General features: G+C 46.5%; 1 protein-coding gene across 3 annotated transcripts in view; it reads left to right on the plus strand.

Annotated features, from left to right (window-relative positions):
- SRD5A2 (steroid 5 alpha-reductase 2) overlaps window positions 1–23,150 on the plus strand; it is a 65,414-nt gene that overhangs the window by 19,983 nt on the left and 22,281 nt on the right. The gene's annotated exons all lie outside the window — the stretch shown is intronic.

Below are 23,150 nucleotides of genomic sequence, written 5' to 3' on the forward strand. Positions count from 1 at the left end.
TGAGTCCACACAGCTGTAGTAATCCTTTGTATAGTGATTAATAACTATCCATTATTGGATCTTGTTGAGTGAATTTCTCTTTTATTGTTTCAGTTGTTGTATTTGTTTTTATTGATACAGAAAAGGTAATAATATTTATATATATCATATAGATGTCTTGCCAAAACTTTTCATGCCAAAACTTTATTTGCCCTCCTTATTTTCCTAACAGCTTCCATAAAATTTGTAATAATCACATAAACAATAACAAGGGAAATCATGGCAGTTTTGGAGGTCCCCGGTGCTAAGATAAGATAATTAGTACCTGCTCTGTCCATTCTCTTCCTGTTCAATTTGTATGTAAGGCAATTATGAGAGATGTGAGACTTTTGGAACAAAGGAGTTTCTAAACTGGATCAGACTACAGGTCTGTCTAGTCCAGTGTTCTGTCTCTGACAATAGCTAGTACCAGATGTTTCAGAGGGAAGTGCAGTAAACCCTGAGATTACCATAGAAGTGGTTGCTTCCTAAATCTGTCAGTTAGAGGGACAGCTTATCCCCTGAAGTGTGAGGATTTATGTACATTCCAAATGATTGGATATTCTTCATCTTTATTAATGTAACTCTGGATGTTCTCATTATTTATATCACTGTCTAATCCTTTTTTCAATCCTGCTAAAGTCATGGCTGCAATATCTTGTAGAAATGAGTTCCATGAGCCAACTGCGTGTTGTGATTAAAAAGTGTTCTTTTCTTCTTCGTATTAAGCTTGCTGCCTTCAGATTCATTATACTGCTCAATTTTTATTCCAAGCTTTTTGGGGCAGAGACTGTATGACTGTGTGTGTGTGTGTGTAGCATTAAGGGACTCTAGGTACTAACAATGCAAACAGTTAATAATAATAATAATAATAATAATAATAATGTACTTGCTACCCTTGTGGTTCAAAATACTCCCAATTTGTTGATCTCATGGGTATACCACAAAGCCTGTTTGCTTGAACAGACATTTGGGGAAGGCAGAGGCACTTGAGGCTGGAAATTTGGGGAAGGAGTAAAAAAGGTGCAGAGATTCTAACTTGCTGTTGTGTGATATGTTCTTGCAGACTGGTTGTTGGCATGTTGGCAGAGGGGAATATGTTGCTGTTTTGAAATAAGTTTTTGCATTTTTTAACTGATGGCGATAGTATTTAGCCATTTTCCCCTCCACAATCTTTGTTCCTTCTGGTCATGTAAGTGGATGGAGACATCCATTTCTTAGCTAGGAAACAGTCTTACATCAATTTGCTTAGGGCTTTATGTGCAGAATACATCCACAGCTCCCTGTGCCGCTCAAACCTGTAAAAGTCATTGATGCTGACTCATCCCCCTGCTTTACACGATTGACAACATCCCACAGTACTGTCTAGTAGAGATTTTCAATCCATCCGTGCATGCCCTCTCCCTCCAGCTGTTCTGACAATGGCCACACAAATCACAGGATTTACTAGGGCCCTAGGATTCAAGAAAACCCATTGTGCCATAGTGCAACATAGTATCTAAGGTGTCCATCTTGGACCCTCCCCCACCTCCCACATCAATATGTTGGCTGGCTAACAAAGATAAAATCAATTGGGAGAGAATCAGAGAAAATAGCTAAGGGATGTGATACTCCCTGGAGGTATTCGGGGTTGTGAAGCATCTTGTTACTACCTGCCCTTATCATGAAGAAGCCTCATTTGTGCCTGTCTGGGATCAACTCCCTAATGCCCCTGGCAACACAAGCATTTCCCTCCAGACCTACTCAGGCCTCGCTCTCTCTTTACTGGTTAGTGAGAGGCACGCTCCAACCCCCGAGTCCTCCAAACATCCCCTGTAATGTCCAGCCCACTTCACTGAACACTCACAGAATTACCAGGCCCACGGTTCCCATAGGAATAAAACACCACAGCTCACTAGTTACACCTCAGAGTACATCTTTCTTTGACACCCAGCACTTAGATTTGTTTATAGAGAAAACAAGTCTAAGGGCTTGGCTACACTTGCGAGTTAGAGCGCAAGAGACTTGCATCTGAAGAAGTGAGGTTCTTACCCACGAAAGCTTATGCTCCCAATACTTCTGTTAGTCTTAAAGGTGCCACAGGGCCCTCTGATGGTTTTATAAAAACATGATAATAAGTGAATATAATGTAACTGGGATATGTTTCATGCAAAAGGTCTCTTGTAAGGTATCATTACAAAGCTCATAATCTACTGAGTGTGATCATCCTATTTGTAGAAATGTACCACTCTTGTATCTAAAACTAGAAATATAAAACATAACTCTGAGGGCCTATTGTAATTATGTAAAGTGTGGGCCATTAAGGATGGTTTGGAATCTTGATGACTCCCATTGTCTGCAGATGGCTGTATTTACCTGTGAGTCTTCCTGTATATGTGTGTGCTGGCAAGTGAGTAATGAAGTCTTGCAGTGACATGTGGTCATGTCACCTGAACTGGAATCCATCTTTAACCTGGTGCTTTTCCAGTGAGGGGGGGGTGGAAACCCAGAGGGACAAAGGGTTCCCGCCTTATGCAAAAGATATATAAAGGGGTGGAAGAGAACAAGGGGGAGAGGAGCCATCATGAAGAATCCCCTAGCTACCACCTGAGCTGGAACAAGAGCTGTACCAGGGGAAAGAATTGTGCCCAGGCCTGGAAGGTGTCCAGTCTGAGAAAAACTTACTGAAGCATCTCTGAGGGTGAGATTATCTGTATTTAGCTTGATTAGACATAGATTTGCGCATTTTATTTTATTTTGCTTGGTGACTTTGTTCTGTCTGTTACTACTTGGAACCACTTAAATCCTACTGTCTGTATTTAATAAAATCACTTTTTATTTAGTAATTTACTCAGAGTATGTATTAATACCTGGGGGAGCAAATAGCTGTGCATATCTCTCTTATCAGTGTTATAGAGAGCGAACAATTTCTGGGTTTGCCCTGCATAAGCTTTATGCAGGGTAAAACGGATTTATTTGGGTTTAAACCCCATTGGGAGTTGGGCATCTGAGTGCTAAAGACAAGCACACTTCTGTGAGCTGTTTTCAGGTAAACTTGCAGCTTTGGGACAAGTGATTCAGACCCTGGGTCTGTGTTGCAGCAGATGGGAGAGTCTGGCTCAGCAAGACAGGGTGCTGGAGTCCTGAACTGGCAGGGAAAACAGGAGCAGAGGTAGTCTTGGCACATCAGGTGGCAGTTCCCAAGGGGGTTTCTGTGATCCAACCCGTCACAAGGGGCTATGACCGGGACACACTGCAGTGCAGGATTAAAGTGAAGGAGCTGCGGAATGCCTATCGCAAAGCCCACGAGGCAAACCACCGCTCCAGTGCTGCCCCCGTGACCTGCCGTTTCTACAAAGAGCTGGACGTGATACTTGAGGGCGACCCCACCTCCATTCCAAGGACCACCATGGACACTTCAGAGCTCAGTGCAACAAGGCAGGAGGAGGAAAGCGGCAGCGAGGGTGCTGAGGAGGAGGAAGACACCCCGGAATCCCTAGATGCATGCAGCCAGGAGCTGTTCTCAAGCCAGGAGGTAGGTAGCCAGTCGCGGCGGCCGGTGCTTGGGGAAGGACAAACACCAGAGGAGGTTCCCGGTAAGTGGCATTTATTTTGGGAAGGAAGTTATTCGATGCGGCTCTTGGGGCAAGGAGGGTTAGGGCTGCATGCTTGCCTAGATGCAGAATAGGGTGTTGATGTGCTCTCTCACATCGCGGTAATCGGCCTCAGTGATCTCTTCAAAGGTCTCATCCAGAACTTGGGCAAAGCACTTGCGCAGGTTTCTTGGGAGAGCCACAGTGGTCCTTGTCCCAGTAAGGCCAACTTGTCTACACCACTGTGCCATGAGGGGCGGGGGGACCATTGCTGCACACAGGCAAGCTGCATATGGGCCAGGGTGGAAGCCGCATTGTAGTAGCAGACCCTTCCTTGCTTCCCAGGTCACCCTCAGCAGCGAGATATCTTCCAGGATGAACTCCTGTGGAAAATGTGGGCACAGTGTTCAGTATAGGGGCCCCCTGCCACTGTTGTCTCTCTCCAAGGCACAGAAACCCAGAGGACAGTACAGCCATGAAAAAATCATTCCCCTGGACCCTGTGCTTACTCACCATTTTGGGGCTCCCATGGGTTATGTGCACTCACTTTGGGACGGGCAAATTATGCTATTGTGTAGACTGTGATTGCCCTTAAGTACGGGGGAATCATTGCTCTGTCTGGTGTGAACAATGCTGCCTCTGTTAAGTGTTGCATTTTACCTTTACAGATGCAACCTTGAGATCTCAGCCATCCGTGTTATCACCGGCCGAAAGACTCCAAAGAATCAGGAAGAGGCCACGTAGAAGCAAGGAAGACATGTTGCATGAAGTAATGCAGCATTCAAGTAATGAAAATCAAAAAGTGCGGGAGAGTGAAAGGAGGATCCGCCAGCAGAATGAGGAGCGCCGGCATAAAAGTGTGGTGCTCCGGCATAAAAGCACGGATTGGCTGATAAACATAATGGAGCGCCAAAGCAGACTCTATCCAGGCGCTCGTACCCATGCAGGCAGAGCACTACCGCGCTCGCCCTCCCCCTGCAGCACTTGTCCCAAAACTCTTTCCCGTGTGTCCCCATGTCACCTTCAACCCACTTTCCCCAACATCCAGGTTCCTACCGCTACCAGCTGCCTCCAACACCTGTAGCTTCACCACCCAGCCCTGAAAACTACAACCCTTACCCACCACACTCAACCCCCATCACCATGCAATATAGCCATCCTGAAGTGCAGCACTCATTGCACAGCACTCCAGACAGGAAGGCTGAGTATGATAACAGGACATATGCAAATCTGTGATTGTACCGTTTGGCACCCCACCCCCTTGCCCTTTCTGTTTCCCAAGCAGTTGTTGCTTTTCAATAAATGAATTTTTTGGCTTTGAAAACATTCTTTATTATTGCATAAAGTAAAAGATACCTTAGCCCAGGAAAGAAACAGGCACCGCAAGTCAGCATAGCAAACACTGATTCCTATTAACATTGGAACCACTGCACTTCACTCCCGTGCAGGGCACCAGACATTACTAGAGGCTTTCAGCCTCAAATTGCTCACTCAAGGCATCCCTAAATCCTTGCAGCCCCATTCTGGGCCCCTCTAATAGCCCTGCTCTCTGGCTGTTCAAATTCAGCCTCCAGGTGTTGAACCTCTGAGTTCCTTGCCTGAATGAATCTTTCATCCTTCCTTTCATAAATGTCATGGAGGGTACAGCACATGGATATAACCACGGGGATGCTGTCATTGACCAGGTCCAGCTTCCCGTACAGAGAGCGCCAGCAGCCCTTTAAATGGTCAAAAGCACACTCCACAGTCATTCTGCAGCGGCTCAGCCTGTTGTTGAACCGCTCCTTGCTGCTGTCAAGGCTCCCTGTGCAGGGTTTCATGAGCCATGGCATTAAAGGGTAAGTGGGGTCTCCAAGGATCACAATGGGCATTTCGACTTGCCCTTCAGTGATCTTCTGGTCTGGGAAAAATGTCCCAGCTTGCAGCTTTCTGAACTGGCCAGTGTTCTGAAAGATGCGTGTGTCATGAACCTTTCCGGGCCAGCCTGCATTAATGTCAATGAAATGCCCATGGTGATCCACAAGTGCCTGGAGAACCATAGAGAAATACCCCTTCCAATTAATGTACTCAGAGGCTAGGTGGGCTGATGCCAGAATTGGAATATGCGTCCCATCTATTGCCCCTCCACAGTTAGGGAAACCCATTTGTGCAAAGCCAGCCACAATGTCATGCATGTTACCCAGAGTCACGGTTCTTCTGAGCAGGATGCGATTAATGGCCCTGCAAACTTGCATCAACATGATTCCAACGGTCGACTTTCCCACTCCAAACTGTTTTGCGACCGATCGGTAGCTGTCTGGAGTTGCCAGCTTCCAGATTGCAATAGCCACCCACTTCTCCACCATCAGGGCAGCTCTCAATCTCGTGTTCTTGCGCCACAGGGTGGGGGTGAGCTCATCACACAGTCCCATGAAAGTGGCTCTGTGGGATAGCTGCCCATAATGCACCGCCCCCAATGCTGCTGCAAGTGCCGCAAATCTGGCCACACCAGTGCGCTTGCAGCTATCAGTGCACTCTCTGAAGGCAGATTTAACTCAAAGCACTCTGTAGGGTATGTCTACACTATGAAATTAGGTCGAATTTATAGAAGCCGGTTTTATAGAAATCGGTTTTATACAGTCGATTGTGTGTGTCTCCACATAAAATGCTCTAAGTGCATTAAGTCGGCAGACCGCATCCACAGTACTGAGGCTAGCATCGACTTCCGGAACATTGCACTGTGGGTAGCTATCCCACAGTTCCCACAGTCTCCGCCGCCCATTGGAATTCTGGGTTGAGATCCCAATGCCTGATGATGCAAAAACAGTGTCGCGGGGGGTTCTGGGTACATGTCGTCAGGCCCCTTCCCCTCCATCAGAGCAATGGCAGACAGTCAATTCACACCTTTTTACCTGGGTTACCTGTGCAGACAACATACCATGGCAAGCATGGAGCCCGCTCAGCTCAGCTCACCGTCACCATATGTCATCTGGGTGCCGGCAGACGTGGTACTGCATTGCTACACAGCAGCAGCTAATTGCCTTTTGGCAGTAGACGGTGCAGTATGACTGGTAGCCGTCATCGGCTATCTGGGTGCTGGCAGACGTGGGGCTGCATTGCTATACAGCAGCAGGTCCTTGTCTTTTGGCAGTGGATGGTGTATTACGACTGGTATCCATCGTTGTCGTATCCCTCAGTGAGTTCGATCAGAGGCACCTGGGCAGACATGTTTTGTCTCCTGGAGACTCAGTCCTGCCATCAGTCCTATTGAACTGTCTTGATGATGATGGCTAGCAGTTGTCATACAGCATCTTCTGCCAAGCACCCAGAAGATGCCGCTGGCTATCAGTCATGCTGCACCGTCTGCTGCCAGCCTAAGATGTAAAAGATAGATGGACCAGATTTGTTCTGTATTCATTTGCTTCCCCCTCCCTCTGTGAAATCAACGGCCTGCTAAACCAAAGGTTTTGAGTTCAATCTTTGGGGGGGCCATTCTGTGTGACAGTTGGTTGTGTTTCTCCCTGATGCACAGCCACCTTTGTTGATTTTTAATTCCCTGTAAGCCATGTCATCACTCGCCCCTCCGTCAGACAATAGTTTCGCGTCAGGTTGGAGGGAGGTCACCAGTGGAGTTCCTCAAGGTTCGGTTTTGGGACCCATTTTATTTAATCTATTTATTACTGACCTTGGAACCGATTGTAGGGGTGGGCTGATAAAGTTTGCGGATGACACAAAGCTGGGAGGTATTGCCAATTCGGAGGAGGATAGGGATATTCTGCAGGGAGACTTGAATGACCTTGTGAATTGAAGTATCAGAAATAGGATGAAATTTAATAGTAAAAAGTGTAAGGTGATGCATTTAGGGATGACTAACAACAATTTTAGTTACAAGCTGGGGACGCATTGGTTAGAAGTAACGGAGGAGGAGAAAGACCTCGGGGTCCTTGTAGACCACAGGATGACTATGAGTCGACAATGTGACGTTGCGGTGAAAAAAGCCAATGCGGCCTTGGGGTGCATTAGGCGAGGTATATCTAGTAGGGATAAGGAGGTGTTGCTTCTGTTGTACAAGGCACTGGTGAGACCTCATTTGGAGTACTGTGTGCACTTCTGGTCTCCCATGTTTAAAAAAGATGAACTCAAACTGGAATGGGTACTAGAGAAGGGCCACTAGGATGATCAGAGGAATGGAAAACCTGTCGTATGAAAGGAGACTCGAGGATCTCGGGTTGTTTAGCCTGACCAAACGAAGGCTGAGGGGGGATATGATTGCTCTCTTTAAATATATCAGAGGGATAAATACCAGGGAGGGAGAGGAATTATTCCAGCTCAGTACTAATGTGGACACGAGAACGAATGGATATAAACTGGCCGTGGGGAAGTTTAGGCTTGAAATTAGACAAAGGTTTCTGACCGTCAGAGGGGTGAAATATTGGAACAGCCTTCCAAGGGAAATGGTGGGGGCGAAGGACCTGTCTGGTTTTAAGATTAAGCTAGATAAGTTTATGGAGGGAATGGTTTAATGGGATAACATGATTTTAGTCAAAGGAACAGCATGACATGGCAGGTAAATAGTATAATGGCTAATGAGTGTCAGGCTGGAGAATCTTGCCTACATACTCGGGGTTTTACTGATCGCCATATTTGGGGTCGGGAAGGAATTTTCCTCCAGGGTAGATTGGCAGAGGCCCTGGAGGTTTTTCGCCTTCCTCCGCAGCATGGGGCAGGGATCGCTAGCAGGAGGATTCTCTGCTAATTGAAGTCTCTAAGCCACAGGATTTGGGGACTTCAACAGCAGAGTCAAGGGAAAGGGTAGGGACGGCTTTGTGGCCTGCATCATGCGGGAGGTCAGACCAGATGATCATAATGGTCCCTTCTGACCTTAAAGTCTATGAGTCTATGAGTCTTTTTTCAGCCCAGATGCCATAGCACTAGGATCATGGAGCCCGCTCAGATCACCGCGGTAATTATGAGCACTATGAACACCACGCGTCCTGGAGTATATGCAGAGGCAGAACATGCCAAAGCAAAACCAAGCAAGGAGGCGATTGCAGCGCGGCGACAAGAGTGATGAGGAAATTGACATGGACATAGACCTCTCACAAAGTACAGGCCCCAGCAACATGCAAATCATGGTGTTACTGGGGGAGGTTCATGTCGTGGAATGCCGATTCTGGGCCCGGGAAACAGCACAGACTGGTGGGACCGCATCGTGTTGCAGGTGTGGGATGATTCCCAGTGGCTGCGAAACTTTCGCATGTGTAAGGGCATTTTCATGGAACTTTGTGACTTTGTGACTTGCTTTCCCCTGCCCTGAAGCGCCAGAATACCAGGATGAGTTGAGAAGCGAGTGGCGATAACCCTGTGGAAGCTTGCAACGCCAGACAGCTACCGGTCAGTTGGGAATCAATTTGGAGTGGGCAAATCTACTGTGGGGGCTGCTGTGATCCAAGTAGCCAACGCAATCAAAGACCTGCTGATATCAAGGGTAGTGACTCTGGGAAACATGCAGGTCATAGTGGATGGCTTTGCTGCAATGGGATTCCCAAACTGCGGTGGGGCGATAGACGGAACCCATATCCCTATCTTGTCACCGGAGCACCAAGCCACCGAGTATATAAGCCGCAAGGGGTATTTTTCAATGCTGCTGCAAGCCCTGGTGGATCACAAGGGGCGTTTCACTAACATCAATGTGGGATGGCCGGGAAAGGTACACGATGCTCGCGTCTTCAGGAACTCTTGTCTGTTTCAAAAGCTGGAGGAAGGGACTTTCTTCCCGGACCAGAAAATAACCGTTGGGGATGTTGAAATGCCTATAGTTATCCTTGGGGATCCAGCCTACCCCTTAATGCCATGGCTCATGAAGCCGTACACAAGCAGCCTGGAGAGTAGTCAAGACCTGTTCAACTATAGGCTGAGCAAGTGCCGAATGGTGGTAGTTGTGCATTTGGATGTTTAAAAGCGCGCTGGCACAGTTTACTGACTCGGATAGACCTCAGCAAAACCAATATTCCAATTGTTATTGCTGCTTGCTGTGCGCTCCACAATATCTGTGAGAGTAAGGGGGAGACATTTATGGCGGGGTGGGAGGTTGAGGCAAATCGCCTGGCCGCTGATTACGCGCAGCCAGACACCAGGGCTGTTAGAAGAGTACAGCAGGGCGCAGGGCGCATCAGAGAAGCTTTGAAAACCAGTTTTGTGACTGGCCAGGTTACGGTGGGAAACTTCTGTTTGTTTCTCCTTGATGAACCCTTCCCCCACCCCTCTGGTTCACTCTACGTCCCTGTAAACTAACCACCCTCCCCTCCCCCTTCGAGCACCGCTTGCAGAGGCAATAAAGTCACTGTTACTTCACATTCATGCATTCTTTATTAATTCATCACACAACTAGGGGGATAACTGCCAAGGTAGCCCGGGAGGGGTGGGGGAAGAGGGAAGGAAAAGGACACACTGCAGTTTAAAACTTTAACACTTATTGAAGGCCAGCCTTCTGATGCTTGGGCAATCATCTGGGGTGGAGTGGCTGGGTGGCCGGAGGCCCCTCCCACCGCATTCTTGGGCATCTGGGTGAGGAGGCTATGGAACTTGGGGAGGAGGGCTGTTGGTTACACAGGGGCTGTAGCAGAGGTCTCTGCTCCTGCTGCCTTTCCTGCAGCTCAACCATACGCTGGAGCATATCAGTTTGATGCTCCAGCAGCCGGAGCATCAACTCTTGCCTTCTGTCAGCAAGCTGATGCCACCTATCCTCTTCAGCCCGCCACTTGCTCTCTTCAGCCCGCAATTCAGCCCGCCACCTCTCCTCTCGTTCATATTGTGCTTTTTTGCACTCTGACATTGACTGCCTCCACGCATTCTGCTGTGCTCTGTCAGTGTGGGAGGACATCTGGAGCTCCGAGAACATATCATCCCAAGTCCGCCGTTTTCTCCTTCTAATCTTCACTAGCCTCTGCGAAGGAGAAACATTTGCAGCTGGTGGAGAAGGGAGAGGTGGTTAAAAAAGACACATTTTAGAGAACAATGGATACACTCTTTCACATTAAATTTTGCTGTTCACATTACACAGCACATGTGCTTTCGTTACAAGGTCGCATTTTTCCTCTTATATTGAGGGCCTGCCAGTTTGGTGTGAGAGATCACTCACGCAGTGCCAGGCAACAGAATTCGGCTTGCAGGCAGCCATGGTAAGCCACAGTCTTTTGGCTTTTTTCACCTTCATAACATGTGGGAATGGTTTCAAACAGCAGCGCCCTCATTTCCCATACCAAGCACCCGTTGGGTTGGCCATTTAAAATGGGTTTGCAATGTAAAAGGAGGGGCTGCAGTTTCCGGGTTAACATGCAGCACAAACCCAAATACCTCCCACACACACACCCAATTCTCTGGGATGATCACTTCACCCCTCCCCCCACCGCGTGGCTAACAGCGGGGAACATTTTTGTTCAGCCGAGCAGGAACGGGCACCTCTGAATGTCCCCTTAATAAAATCACCCCATTTCAACCAGGTGACTGTGAATGATATCACTCTCCTGAGGATAACAAAGAGAGATACGGAATGGATGTTGTCTGCATGCCAGCAAACACCGGGACCATATGCTGCCATGCTTTGTTATGCAATGATTCCAGACTACGTGCTACTGGCCTGGCGTGGTAAAGTGTCCTACCATGGCGGATGGGATAAGGCAGCCCTCCCCAGAAACCTTTTGCAAAGGCTTTGGGAGTACATGAAGGAGAGCTTTCTGGAGATGTCCCTGGAGGATTTCCACTCCATCCCCATACACGTTAATAGACTTTTCCAGTAGCTGTGCTGGCCACGATTGCCAGGGCAAATTAATCATTAATCATTAAACACGCTTGCTTTTAAACCATGTGTAATATTTACAAGGGTATACTCACCAGAGGTCCCTTTTGTGCCCTCAGGGTCTGGGAGCACGCCTTGGGTGAGTTCGGGGGTTACTGGTTCCAGGTCCAGGGTGATAAACATATCCTGTCTGTTGGGGAAACCAGTTTCTCCGCTTCCTTGCTGTGAGCTATCTTCATTGTCTTCATCATCATCTTCCTTGTACCCCGAACCCGCTTCCCTGTTGCATGATTCTCCATTGATGGAGTCAAAGCACACGGTTGGGGTAGTGGTGGCTGCACCCCCTAGCATGGCATGCAGCACCGCGTAGAAGCAGCATGTTTGGGGCTCTGCCCCGGACCTTCCGTTTGCCTCTCTGGCTTTGTGGTAGGCTTGCCTTAGCTCCTTAATTTTCACACGGCACTGCTGTGCGTCCCTGTTATGACCTCTGTCCTTCATAGCCTTTGAGACTTTTTCTAATATTTTGCCATTTCGTTTACTGCTACCGAGTTCAGCTAGCACTGATTCGTCTCCCCATATGGCGAGCAGATCCCGTACCTCCCGTTCAGTCCATGCTGGAGCTCTTTTGCGATCCTGGGACTCCATCATGGTTACCTGTGCTGATGAGCTCTGCGTGGTCATTTGTGCTCTCCACACTGGGCAAACAGGAAATGAAATTCAAAAGTTCGCGGGGCTTTTCCTGTCTACCTGGTCAGTGCATCTGAGTTGAGAGTGCTGTCCACAGTGGTCACAATGAAGCACTGTGGGATAGCTCCCGGAGGCCAATAACGTTGAATTCCGTCCACACTACCCCAAATCCGACCCGCAAAGGCCGATTTCAGCACTAATCCCCTCGTTGGAGGTGGAGTAAAGAAACCGGTTTAAAGGGCCCTTTAAGTCGAAAAAAAGGGCTTTGTCGTGTGGACGTGTCCAGGCTTAATTCGATTTAACACTGCTAAATTTGACCTAAACTCGTAATGTAGACCAGGCCTACATCTGCAAGTGTAGTCATACCCCAAGTTTATTTAACAAAGAGATTTGTATGGTAGCAAACAAAAATATTGGATACAAAGGGTTACCTAGAAAAGAAAAACAAAAGCTTTCTATGACCGAAACTTAACTAAAACTTTATTCTTCTGTCTAAAAAAGTTTCTCTCATCCAAAGTTCTTTCCAGGGTTTTCAGCCAAGTCTGGCTGAGGTCCATTTTTCATTATGTAAGCCCACTGTCAGTTTACTTTCTCAGGAAAGAATAGCTGGGGATCCCTCTGCACCCCAGATATAGTTTCAAAAGTTCCTTGTCTGTACTTGTAAATAGGATACCCCAGCTGGTTTTGTTTTTGTCCCGCTGGACTCACAATCTATTGATTGGCATTGGCATTGGCATTGGGGGGAGGGATAGCTCAGTGGTTTGAGCATTGGCCTGCTAAATCCAGGGTTATGAGTGCAGTTCTTGAGGGGGCCACTTAGGGATCTGGGGCAAAATCAGTACTTGGTCCTGCTAGTGAAGGCAGGGGGCTGGACTCGATGACCTTTCAAGGTCCCTTCCAGTTCTAGGAGATAGGATATCTCCATTTAAAAAAAAAAAAATTTTGCTCGGACCGTAAAGGGGCATCCGTTGTGAACTGTAGTAGTAGTAGGCATCCATCAGTCTCGAGAGACCATGGGTATGTGCCTCTGAGAGGTAAAGAATTTGAATTTACTCAGCTGGTTTTATGGCAACCGCGAACGTGGCTGAAGAGACCCACTCGAGAGAGGCAATCTGTCACATTTAAAGGTGATGTTTCGACCTTTTGGCCTCTGCCTTCTGTAAGCTCTTTTCTCCTCTGTGAAGCTGGACTGCTTCCTCTCATAACTCCAGAGACCTTTGTAAAGTTCTTGGTTTCAAAAGCTGCGGTCTTGAGTGTGATTTTCCCATTTGTCCACATCTTCTCACATGCACACATCCTTGAAATGCAATTTTGGACGCCCTTTGGGTCTTTTTCCAGATGCCAATTGACCATAGAGGATGTCCTTTGGGATGCGCCCATCGTTCATTCAGCACACATGCACAAGCCAGTGGAGGCATCTCTGTTTGAGGAATGTTTGCATGCTGCGTATGCTGGCCTGCTTGAGCATCTCAGGCCTGGGCTACGCTAGTGGGGGGGTTCAAACTAGCATAGCTGAAGTCAAAGTATCTTAGTTTGACTTACCTGGCTGTCCTCATGGCGGCAAGTCGACTGCCGCGGCTCCCCCGTTGATTCCGCTTACTCCTCCTGCCGAGATGGAGTACGGGCGTCGATACAGGGATCGATCTATCACGTCTCAATCCGGCGGGTAGTATAGACGTACCCTCAGTGTTGGTGACTCTGTCCCTCCAGGAAATTCCAAAGATTTGGTGAAGGCAACGCATATGAAGGCTGAGCCTCTTTTCCTGGTGAGTATAAGGTCTATGTCTTGCTCCTGTACAAACATGTACTGATAATACATGCACGATACACACAGATCTTTGTGTGTTCTATCAGTTTGTTGTTTTGCCATACCTTCTTGCTCAGTCTAGACATTGCTGTGGTGGCTTTTCCAATGCTGATGTTGAGTTCCGTTTCAAGTGAAATGTTGACTACTGTCAAGGCTGCTTCCCCACTCTGAACTTCAGGGTACAAATGTGGGGCCTGCATGAAACTTCTAAGCTTAACTACCAGCTTAGATCTGGTCCGCTGCCACCACTCCCAAAGTGCTAATTCCCTTCTCTGGGTAGCCTTGAGAGACTCTTCACCAATTCCCTGGTGAATACAGATCCAAACCCCTTGGATCTTAAAACAAAGAGAAATTAACCATCCCCCTCCTTTCTCCCACCAACTCCTGGTGGATCAAGATCCAACCCCCTTGGATCTAAAAACATGAAAAATCAATCAGGTTCTTAAAAAGAAGGCTTTTAATTATAGAAAAAGGTAAAAATCATCTCTGTAAAATCAGGATGGAAACTAACTTTACAGGGTAATCAAACTTAAAGAGGCCAGAGGAATCCCCTCTAGCCTTAGGTTCAAAGTTACAGCAAACAGAGATAAACACTCTAGCAAAAAGGTACATTTACAAGTTGAGAAAACAAAGATAAAAACTAACACGCCTTGCCTGGCTGTTTACTTACAAGTTTGAAATATGAGAGACTTGTTCAGAAAGATTTGGAGAGCCTGGATTGATGGTCCCTCTCAGTCCCAAGAGCAAACAACCACCAAAAAAAAGAGCAAAACAAAAGCCTTCCCCCCCACCAAGATTTGAAAGTATCTTGTCCCCTTATTGGTCCTTTGGGTCAGGTGTCAGCCAGGTTACCTCAGCTTCTTAACCCTTTACAGGTAAAAGGATTTTGGAGTCTCTGGCCAGGAGGGATTTTATAGTGCTGTACACAGGAGGGCTGTTACCCTTCCCTTTATAGTTATGACAACTACGATAGTGGATGTGATCTCATTCACCACTTCAAGTTCATAATTGTTGATCTCGATGGAGGGTGCTTCCTCAACTGCTTGACATATTATGTTAGTCTTTTTTCGGCTTATAGTAAGCCTGAAGTCTTGGCAGGCTTTGGAAAAACTGTCCATTAGGCATTGAAGATGAGCTTCTATGTGGGTTGTCACTTCTGTGTCATCAGCGAAGAGGAAGTGTTGGATAAGGGCCTCCTGAGTCTTGGTTTTAGATCAAGGGGAGGAATAGCTCAGTGGTTTGAGCACTGGCTTGCTAAACCCAGCGTTGTGAGTTCAGTCCTTGAGGGGGCCATTTAGGGATCTGGGGCAACAATCTGTTTGGGGATTGGTCTTGCTTTGAGAAGGGGGTTGGACTAGATGATCTCCTGAGGTCCCTTCCAACCCTGATATTCTATGATTCTATCTGAGTCTTGCCAGATTGAACAGCTTTCCATCCAATCTTGTATGCAAGCAGATCCCCTCAGGAACCAAAAGCTTGTTTCAGTAGCAGGGAGAGGAAGATCCCAAGCAGAGTTGGGTCAAGTATACAACTTTGCTTAACCCACTACGAATCTGGAAGGCCTCAGACACTGAGTTGTCATATTGGACTGTGACGTATCATGCTTGTGGGGGACATCCAATCTTTTCTAGAAGTGCAAATAGTCCACTTTTACTGACAAAGTCAAAAGCCTTTGTGAGATCGATGAAGGCTATGTAGAGGGGCTTTTTTTGTTCTCTGCATTTCTCTTGTAGTTGTCTCAGCGAGAAGGTCATGTCAATAGTAGACCTTTCAGATCTGAAGCCACACTGTAATTCAGGATAGACTCCGTCTGCAAGGGTCTGAAGTCTGTTCAGGACAACTCAGGCAAAGGCTTTTCCCATAATACTAAGAAGGGAAATGCCACGATAGTTGTTACAGTTGCTCCTATCATCCTTATTTTTATAGAGCAGGGATAGGCAACCTATGGCAAGCTGATTTTCAGTGGCATTTTCACTGCCTGGGTCCTAGCCATCGGTCCGGGGGGCTCTGCATTTTAATTTAATTTTAAATGAAGCTTCTTAAACATTTTAAAAACCTTATTTACTTTACATACAACAATAGGTCAGTTATATATTATAGACTTATAGAAAGAGACCTTCTAAAAATGTTAAAATGTATTACCGGCATGCGAAACCTTACATTAGAGTGAATAAATGAAGACTTGGCACACCACTTCTGAAAGGCTGACGACCCCTGTTCTAGAGTGATGATGTTGGCGTCTCTCATTTCTTGTGGTACTTTGCCTTCTTTACAGCATAGGAAGAGCAACTCAAGAAGATGTTGCAGTAGAACAGGTTTTCTGCATTTTATGACCTCGGACGGTATGCAGTCTTGTCGGGGGGCCTTTCCATTGTGAACTGTATAATACCCAATTTGGACATGACCAGGCAAGGAGAGAGAAGCATCTCTTAGCCCCTGCCTGGCAGCACAGGTGCTGGAACAGGGGGAGCCAGGAGGCCAGGCCCATCCACTTTTCACCATGAGCCCCACCCCCCAGAGCCAGGTCAGGGTAAGAGCCACGCAGGCTCCCCGGCCTCACTCCGGCTTCAGGTATTTATGATAACTTTTTAAACCCTCTCTGATTCTTACATGTACCTCTACTTATTAGGAACTCGGGGGGAAGAGAAGGAGCAGGGGTGGGGCCACAGAGGAGGCAGGGGCCTCTGGCCCCCTCACTTTTGGGAAGGCTCCTCTGCCCCTGCCTGGCAGGTTTATGTGGCCTGCCTTAACTCACAGACCTACAGAATATAATTTTTAGCATATATATTAGGGTTACCATATGTCTGGTTTTTCCCGGCCATGTCCGGCTTTTTGGCAATCAAACCCCCGTCCGGGGGGAATTGCCAAAAAGCCAAACATGTCCGGGAAAAATACCAGCTGGGCACTTCCTCTCCCGCGGCTGCTCTGCTCCTCCCCTGACTCAGACTTCAGCTCTGTTTAAGAGCCAAGCTGCCTGAGCCAGCGCTACCGGCTTCGGGCAGCCGCCCCTCCCTCCGGACCCCAGCCGCTGGCCAGGCACTTCTCCTCCCCGGCTCCAGCTGCTCTGCTCCTCCCCTGACTCAGACTTTGGCTCTGTTTAAGAGCCGAGCTGCCCGAGCCAGCGCTACCGGCTTCGGGCAGCCCCCTTGCCTCCGGACCCTGAGCTGCCGGCCGGGCACTTCCCTTCCTGGGCTCCAGCTGCTCTGCTGTGGCGGCTCAGGGTCCGGAGGTATGGGGGCTGCCCGAAGCCCGGAGCGCTCGGGCAGCTCGGCTCTTAAACAAAGCCGAAGAGTCAGGGGAAGAGCAGAGCAGCTGGAGCCCGGGAGGGGAAGTGCCCGGCCGGGGGCGCAGGGTTCAGAGGCATGGGGGCTGCCCGAAGCCCGAGCGCTACCGGCTTCATGGTTTGCCGGGCAGCCTCCAGACCCTGCGCCCCCGGCTGGGCGCTTCCCCTCCCGGGCTCCAGCTGTGCTGGGGAAGCGCCGGCCGGGGGCGCAGGGTCTCGAGGCTGCCTGGCAAACCGTGAAGCCGGTAGCGCTTGGGCAGCCCTTTTCGCGTGGCTGGGAGGGACGGGAGGGAGTTAGGGCGGGGACTTTGGGGAAGAGGCAGAGTTGGGGCGGGGCCGGGGGTGGGAAATGGGCGGGGCCAGGGCCTGTGGAGTGTCCTCTTTTTTTATTTTTTAAATATGGTAACCCTAATATATATATAACTCCACCTATTTCCCATACATACATCTTGCAATGATTATGACTACTAGCGTGATACAGGCTTTCATTAGAGACCTTACATAACATTCTTTGTATGCAGCATTGTTGTAGCCATATTCGTCCTAGGATATTAGAGGGACAAGGTTGGTGAGGTAATATCTTTTATTGGAACAACTTCTGTTGGAGAGAGAGACAAGCTTTTGAGCTTGCACAAAGAGGTATGAGATAGCTGTTATAGTGTCAGTTACAATGACTTGTATGTTGTGGACACCTACCTATCTATCTTAGATTCTTATATGGAGCCCATTGCTATTGTATCTGAGCTCTTCACAATCTTTCATGGATTTATCCTTACCACTGGCCTGTGAAGTATCATTTCCACCTGTCCACGAGGAACTAGATGGAGATGACTAATTTATTTCACAAAGGGCATCTATACAGCCTGTAACAAAGTTAAAGTTACTACTGACTTATGTCTGATAACCACTTAGAGGTTAAATATTCTGTATCTCATTACCAATCTGCAGAGCCACACAGACTTCTGCCCAGTAATTTTCTAAGGAGCTAAGTGGAACTTACATGGAATCCTGTTAATGGGAAACAGCAAGTTTCTCTTTCAGTGGTCTTTCAGGTCTTTTGTACTGCAAACAGATTTGTTCTGCCTCTAGCAATCAGGTCACTGTTGTTCTGGCAGGATCCCTAGTCTCTTGGTCCAGGGACTGATTTATTTTGTCTTTGATGGACTGCCAAGTTGTTTTCCTTGCTACATATGCTGTTTCCTCCTCTGCAGTGTAAGTTGTTAACTTGGCAGTATGCAGGACTGTGATATTGGCTTGGTGCCATCCTTCTCTTAATTCATTCTAAGCAGCTATTGATGACACACTTACAGAGCTTTTGCTGTGTGTTGGCTTATTGCTTACCCCCTTTTTGGTTCATGAGTTTTCCAATTTTTTAAAGATATCATTGCCAAAAAGGCCCTGAGACTTGAGACCAGTTCATGGAAGTATAAATCCCTAAATTAAGTTTCTGTTGCTCCTGCCGATCCCACTGGAAGATTAAAGCCATAAACTGCTTGAGTTTCCAGTTGTATAGATATTTACCTTATTGCTCACATGGGGTTTGATTACACTGGATTGGCACAGTTGTATTTACTGATTATTGCTAACCTCAAGCATTCAAAAACCATAAATCAAGCTCCCAAAATCATGAGATTGGCTTAAAATTCATGGGATTTTTTTTTAAATTGGTTTCTTTTATCTGCCTTCTGGTTTCTGAGCTTTTAGCGTTCACTTGATTCATGTTTTCAAGGTTTTTTCCACAACCATGAGGACTAGAAACTTTACTTTTTTATTGTTTGTACAGTGCCTAGCACAATGGGGTCCTGGTGTATGACTGGGGCTCCTGGTAATAGTACTAAATAAATGAAAGTTGGCATTCTGGAGCCATGGGCTTATGTGAGAAGCAGGGGCTTCAAGAAGAACATCAAATACAATGAGATTTGTAATAAAATTGTGAGAGTTGGCACTTTATTGTGTTCAAATTATTTTGATTTAGAAATTGTTACCTGACTGAGGCACTCATTTCCCACTATATCTGTGCTGTATCCATGCTCTGGTTTGAACGCAGACTGTGGAGTGAAGTTTATATTATTGTGAGGTTTGCTCTACTATGCTTTGTCAAAAAACAACAGAAATATTAAATGGCTTTTGTTTCCCAAGAAGTGTACTGACTGGAGGGAGAAAGAACATTCTTGTGGTTAAGCTATTGAATTGATTGGGATAAGCCTCTCCCACTTCTTTCAGATTAAATTCACCTGAGGCCTTGGCTACACTTGAGAATTCACAGCGCTGCCGCAGCAGCGCTGTGAAGCGCAAGTGTAGTTGCGCCGCCAGCGCTGCGAGAGCTCTCTCGCAGCGCTGCAAGTACTCCACCTCTCCGAGGGGAATAGCTTGCAGCGCTGTGAGCGAGCGTGCAGCGCTGCAGGTGCTGATTACACTGCGCTTTACAGCGCTGCACTCGCTGCGCTCGGGGGTAGGGGGGGCGTTTTCACACCCCTGAGCGCAGCAAGTTGCAGCGCTGTACAGCGCCAGTTTAGCCAAGGCCTCAGTGTTGTTCCCTGCCAGCCATTTAGGGTCCTCCTCCCCACCCCAATCAGTACCATCTGCATCTAAGCCTTGCATACTTCACAAAATGTGCAGGTCCTAAAACGCTTTTTACAAAGCCTGCAGCAAACTGATGTGTGTAATGTATCAAACTGAAATCTGCATTAAATATACTTTTAAAAGATACACAAGTATATTTAGGAATGTGTCTCATTGTGATAGTATCATGGGGTCCCATTGTATAAAGCACAGTACAAACACATGACAAAAAGATGCTCCCAGTCCCAAAGGCCTGTATAATACAGTTTAAAAGATGTTTATTATATATGTGGTTTTAAAAAAGTGGTTATGTCTTTAGTTTTGGGTACTTATGATAACTTTTTAAATCCTCTCTGATTCTTACATGTACCTCTATTTATTAGGAACTCTTTGAGAAATGTTTGAAGCTCTTACAAGAGTCTATTTTGCAGATATGACGAACCAAGAAATTGTTAGTGATGTTTTTGAAAAGTTATCATAAAAGTTTCTATACATTTTCAGGTGACTTGTCCATTTCCCATATCTCAAACTCCTCATGTAATATGGCCCAAACATTCCAGATAAATCCTGACTGGATTGATTTATTTCTAGTGAAGCTGAAAGGATAATGGGTTAGCTGAAAGTTGGTCTTATTTCTAGCTAGCTTTACCTTTAACTGTGGAAGGATTGGATCCTTTCATAATATGAGCTTTCTCCTTTGTATAAATTCAATAATAGTGGAAGTCTTGTTACTTTCTTCTATTTTATTAAAAATAAATATGGCTTAAACATTTGGGAAAACCCTCTTGAGGTCATTTTCGTTACAATGGTGCAGTGAAGACAGGATCTTAAAAATACTGATAAATTCTGGTAACTTCCATAAAAGCAAATAAGTGTGTTATAGCTAGGGTGACTATATTTCCCAAAGGGAAAATGTAACACCGCATGGAGCTAGCCTCAGCCACTCAGCCAAGCCCCCTTCCCCACGCAGGGCTAGTGTCGCTGCTCACTTGAGCCCTGCCTGCCCCCCGCACAGGCTTCGCTGCTCACCCGAGCCCTGCCTGCCCTCCTGCATGGGGCTGGCATCGTCACTTCCCTCCCTGGCCCCCCACATTTTCTTCCACACCCCACTTTTTTTTTTTACAAAAGTGGGCATTTGTCCCATTTGCTTTTGCCAACTGATCAAGTTGGCAAGAGCAAACGGGACAAATGACCACTGTTGCCAAAAAAAAGTTAGGACGGCCAGGACAGGGCTTAAAAAAGGGATGTACGGTCACCCTATTATAGCCCATAAAATTGTAACAAGTGGTTTGTGAGTGTGTGGCTTATCAAAGTGAATTGGTTAGCAGTTCTCAGATTTCATTGCACCACGATCTCCTTCTGACAACAAAAATTACTACACGACCCTGAGAAGAGGGACTAAAGCCTGAGCCTAACCCCACTGCCCTGGGCAGGGGGGGCCAAAGCCTGAGGGCTTCAGCCCCGGATGTAGGGGGGGGGGGAAGGAGGGCAAAGCCTGAGCCCTGCCACCCAGGGCTGAAGCCTTCGGTCTTTGGCTTCAGTCCCGGGTGGTAGGGTTCAGGCTTCAGTTTCAGCCCAGGGCCTGAGCAAGTCTACTGCCAGCCCTGGCGACCTCATTAAAACGGGGTTGCGACCCATTTTGGGGTCCTGACCCACAGTTTGAGAATCGCTTAACCTAATCCCGCAAGTAAAGGTTTAAAACAAATGGTAAGTGGCATTAATCACCCCAACCCCTATATACAATGTATAGTTTAAAGAAAAAAATAAGCAAAGGGGTGAGGACACAAGTGAATACACAGAGAATAAACTTCCCCTTCACTGATGCAGAGTTTCTCTGTAATCCATAACAAGTAAATTCCGTAGTGAACAAATCAGTCTAAGGCATGAGTGAAAGGTTTTAATTACATGAATTTTACAAAAAAAACAATCAGACTAGGAGTCTTTCCAGGGCTCTAAATATTATTTGTATCCTAGCATAAAGATTTCTCTCCACAAATAAATAATTCTGCACAAGAATTATGTCAAGGCATAGATACCACATTTTTAAGGTCGTCTTGAATCCCAGAACAAGGGTACTGTCACAACAATGATTGGAATAAAACTATTTCCTATGCAGATGTTTCTGTGGGTGTTTAAAAGAAAGCTTTCTGTTGTAGGTAGAAGAAGTGGCTTTGGGGCATTTTTTTTAGCAGTACTTTGATGTACTCTATGTATGTAGATGCTTGGCTTTTGAGGAAGAACCTACAGATAGGGCTAGATCGGACCTCATAGGGTGGCATCCAGATGGGTAATAATGAGGACATAAAACTATCATAAGTTGATCCTTCTAGTGGAAGAAGATAATACTGCTGTGACAGGCATCCATCAAGTGCTGCTGTTACAGTCTCCCACGTAATTTTTCATAGTTTGGTTTTGGAAGAAATGTTTATGGTAGCTTTTTAGTTTTACAAGGTTCTGTGTAGATTAGAAAGTGCTGTGTGAACAATGGGAGAGTTTGTTCTCTGCCTTGGTTTCTGACTAGAGTCAACTCTTGAGGCAGAGTTGCTCCCTGCGGGTTGTTTAACCATCTGGTTTCAGGACTTTGTAAATTAAGCAAGTTATACGTAGAATATGCCCAGATTCTGTGTCTCATTTTTCATCCACTGAGGTGCCAACTTGCAAGGCCCTGAAATTCTGCTACCACTTGGGAGAGAGGGGACACTGACATTGGTGTCAGAATGGGACACTAGTGTCAGACGTCAACAATGCTTAGCATTCATATAGTGCACTATAAACACCAATCAATTTTCACAACATTTCTATGAGGACGGATAGCAAGCGTGGTCTCCATTTTATAAAGAGGGAAACCAAGGCAGAGAGGTCAATTGACTTTCTCAAGACCACAATGTGTGTAAATGAGGTGCTCCTAGCTCCCAGTCCTCTGCTCAGACAACTAGGGAATGTTCCATTTTCTAGATGAGAATACATTTCTGTAATGCTACCTGTTCTCACTGGTAGTTATTTGTATTACTTATGCTAATGTAGTCTTACTTATTTTGATCATCCAGTACATTTAGTAAAGTTTGTTTCTCTACAATACAGAAGCTATTAGTAGACATGTCATGAGTAGTGTAAAGATGCTCACACTGTAACACGGTAATATCCCGTTAAATAGAGAGATCCATTGATTATATCACCGTATAATGTTTCTCTAAACAAAAGCTCACTGTTGAAATGATCATTGTATTGTCACTAATGTTTACATGGTTAGGATTTGTAAACCTGTTATAAACTTCCTAAATAAAGACACAGTGAAAAAAAAATAGTAAAATAATTATGTTAGCGTAGTGTCAGCCCACACAAGCTGAAAATGTTATATTATTTTTTTAAACCCAGCATTTTACCAAGATCTATTTATGTATGTGTTTATATGTGGTGTTTACTTCTGGTTTGACTGTGTTTTTT

This window comes from Malaclemys terrapin, chromosome 3 (assembly GCF_027887155.1).
Source record: "Malaclemys terrapin pileata isolate rMalTer1 chromosome 3, rMalTer1.hap1, whole genome shotgun sequence".
NCBI lineage: Eukaryota > Metazoa > Chordata > Testudines > Emydidae > Malaclemys > Malaclemys terrapin.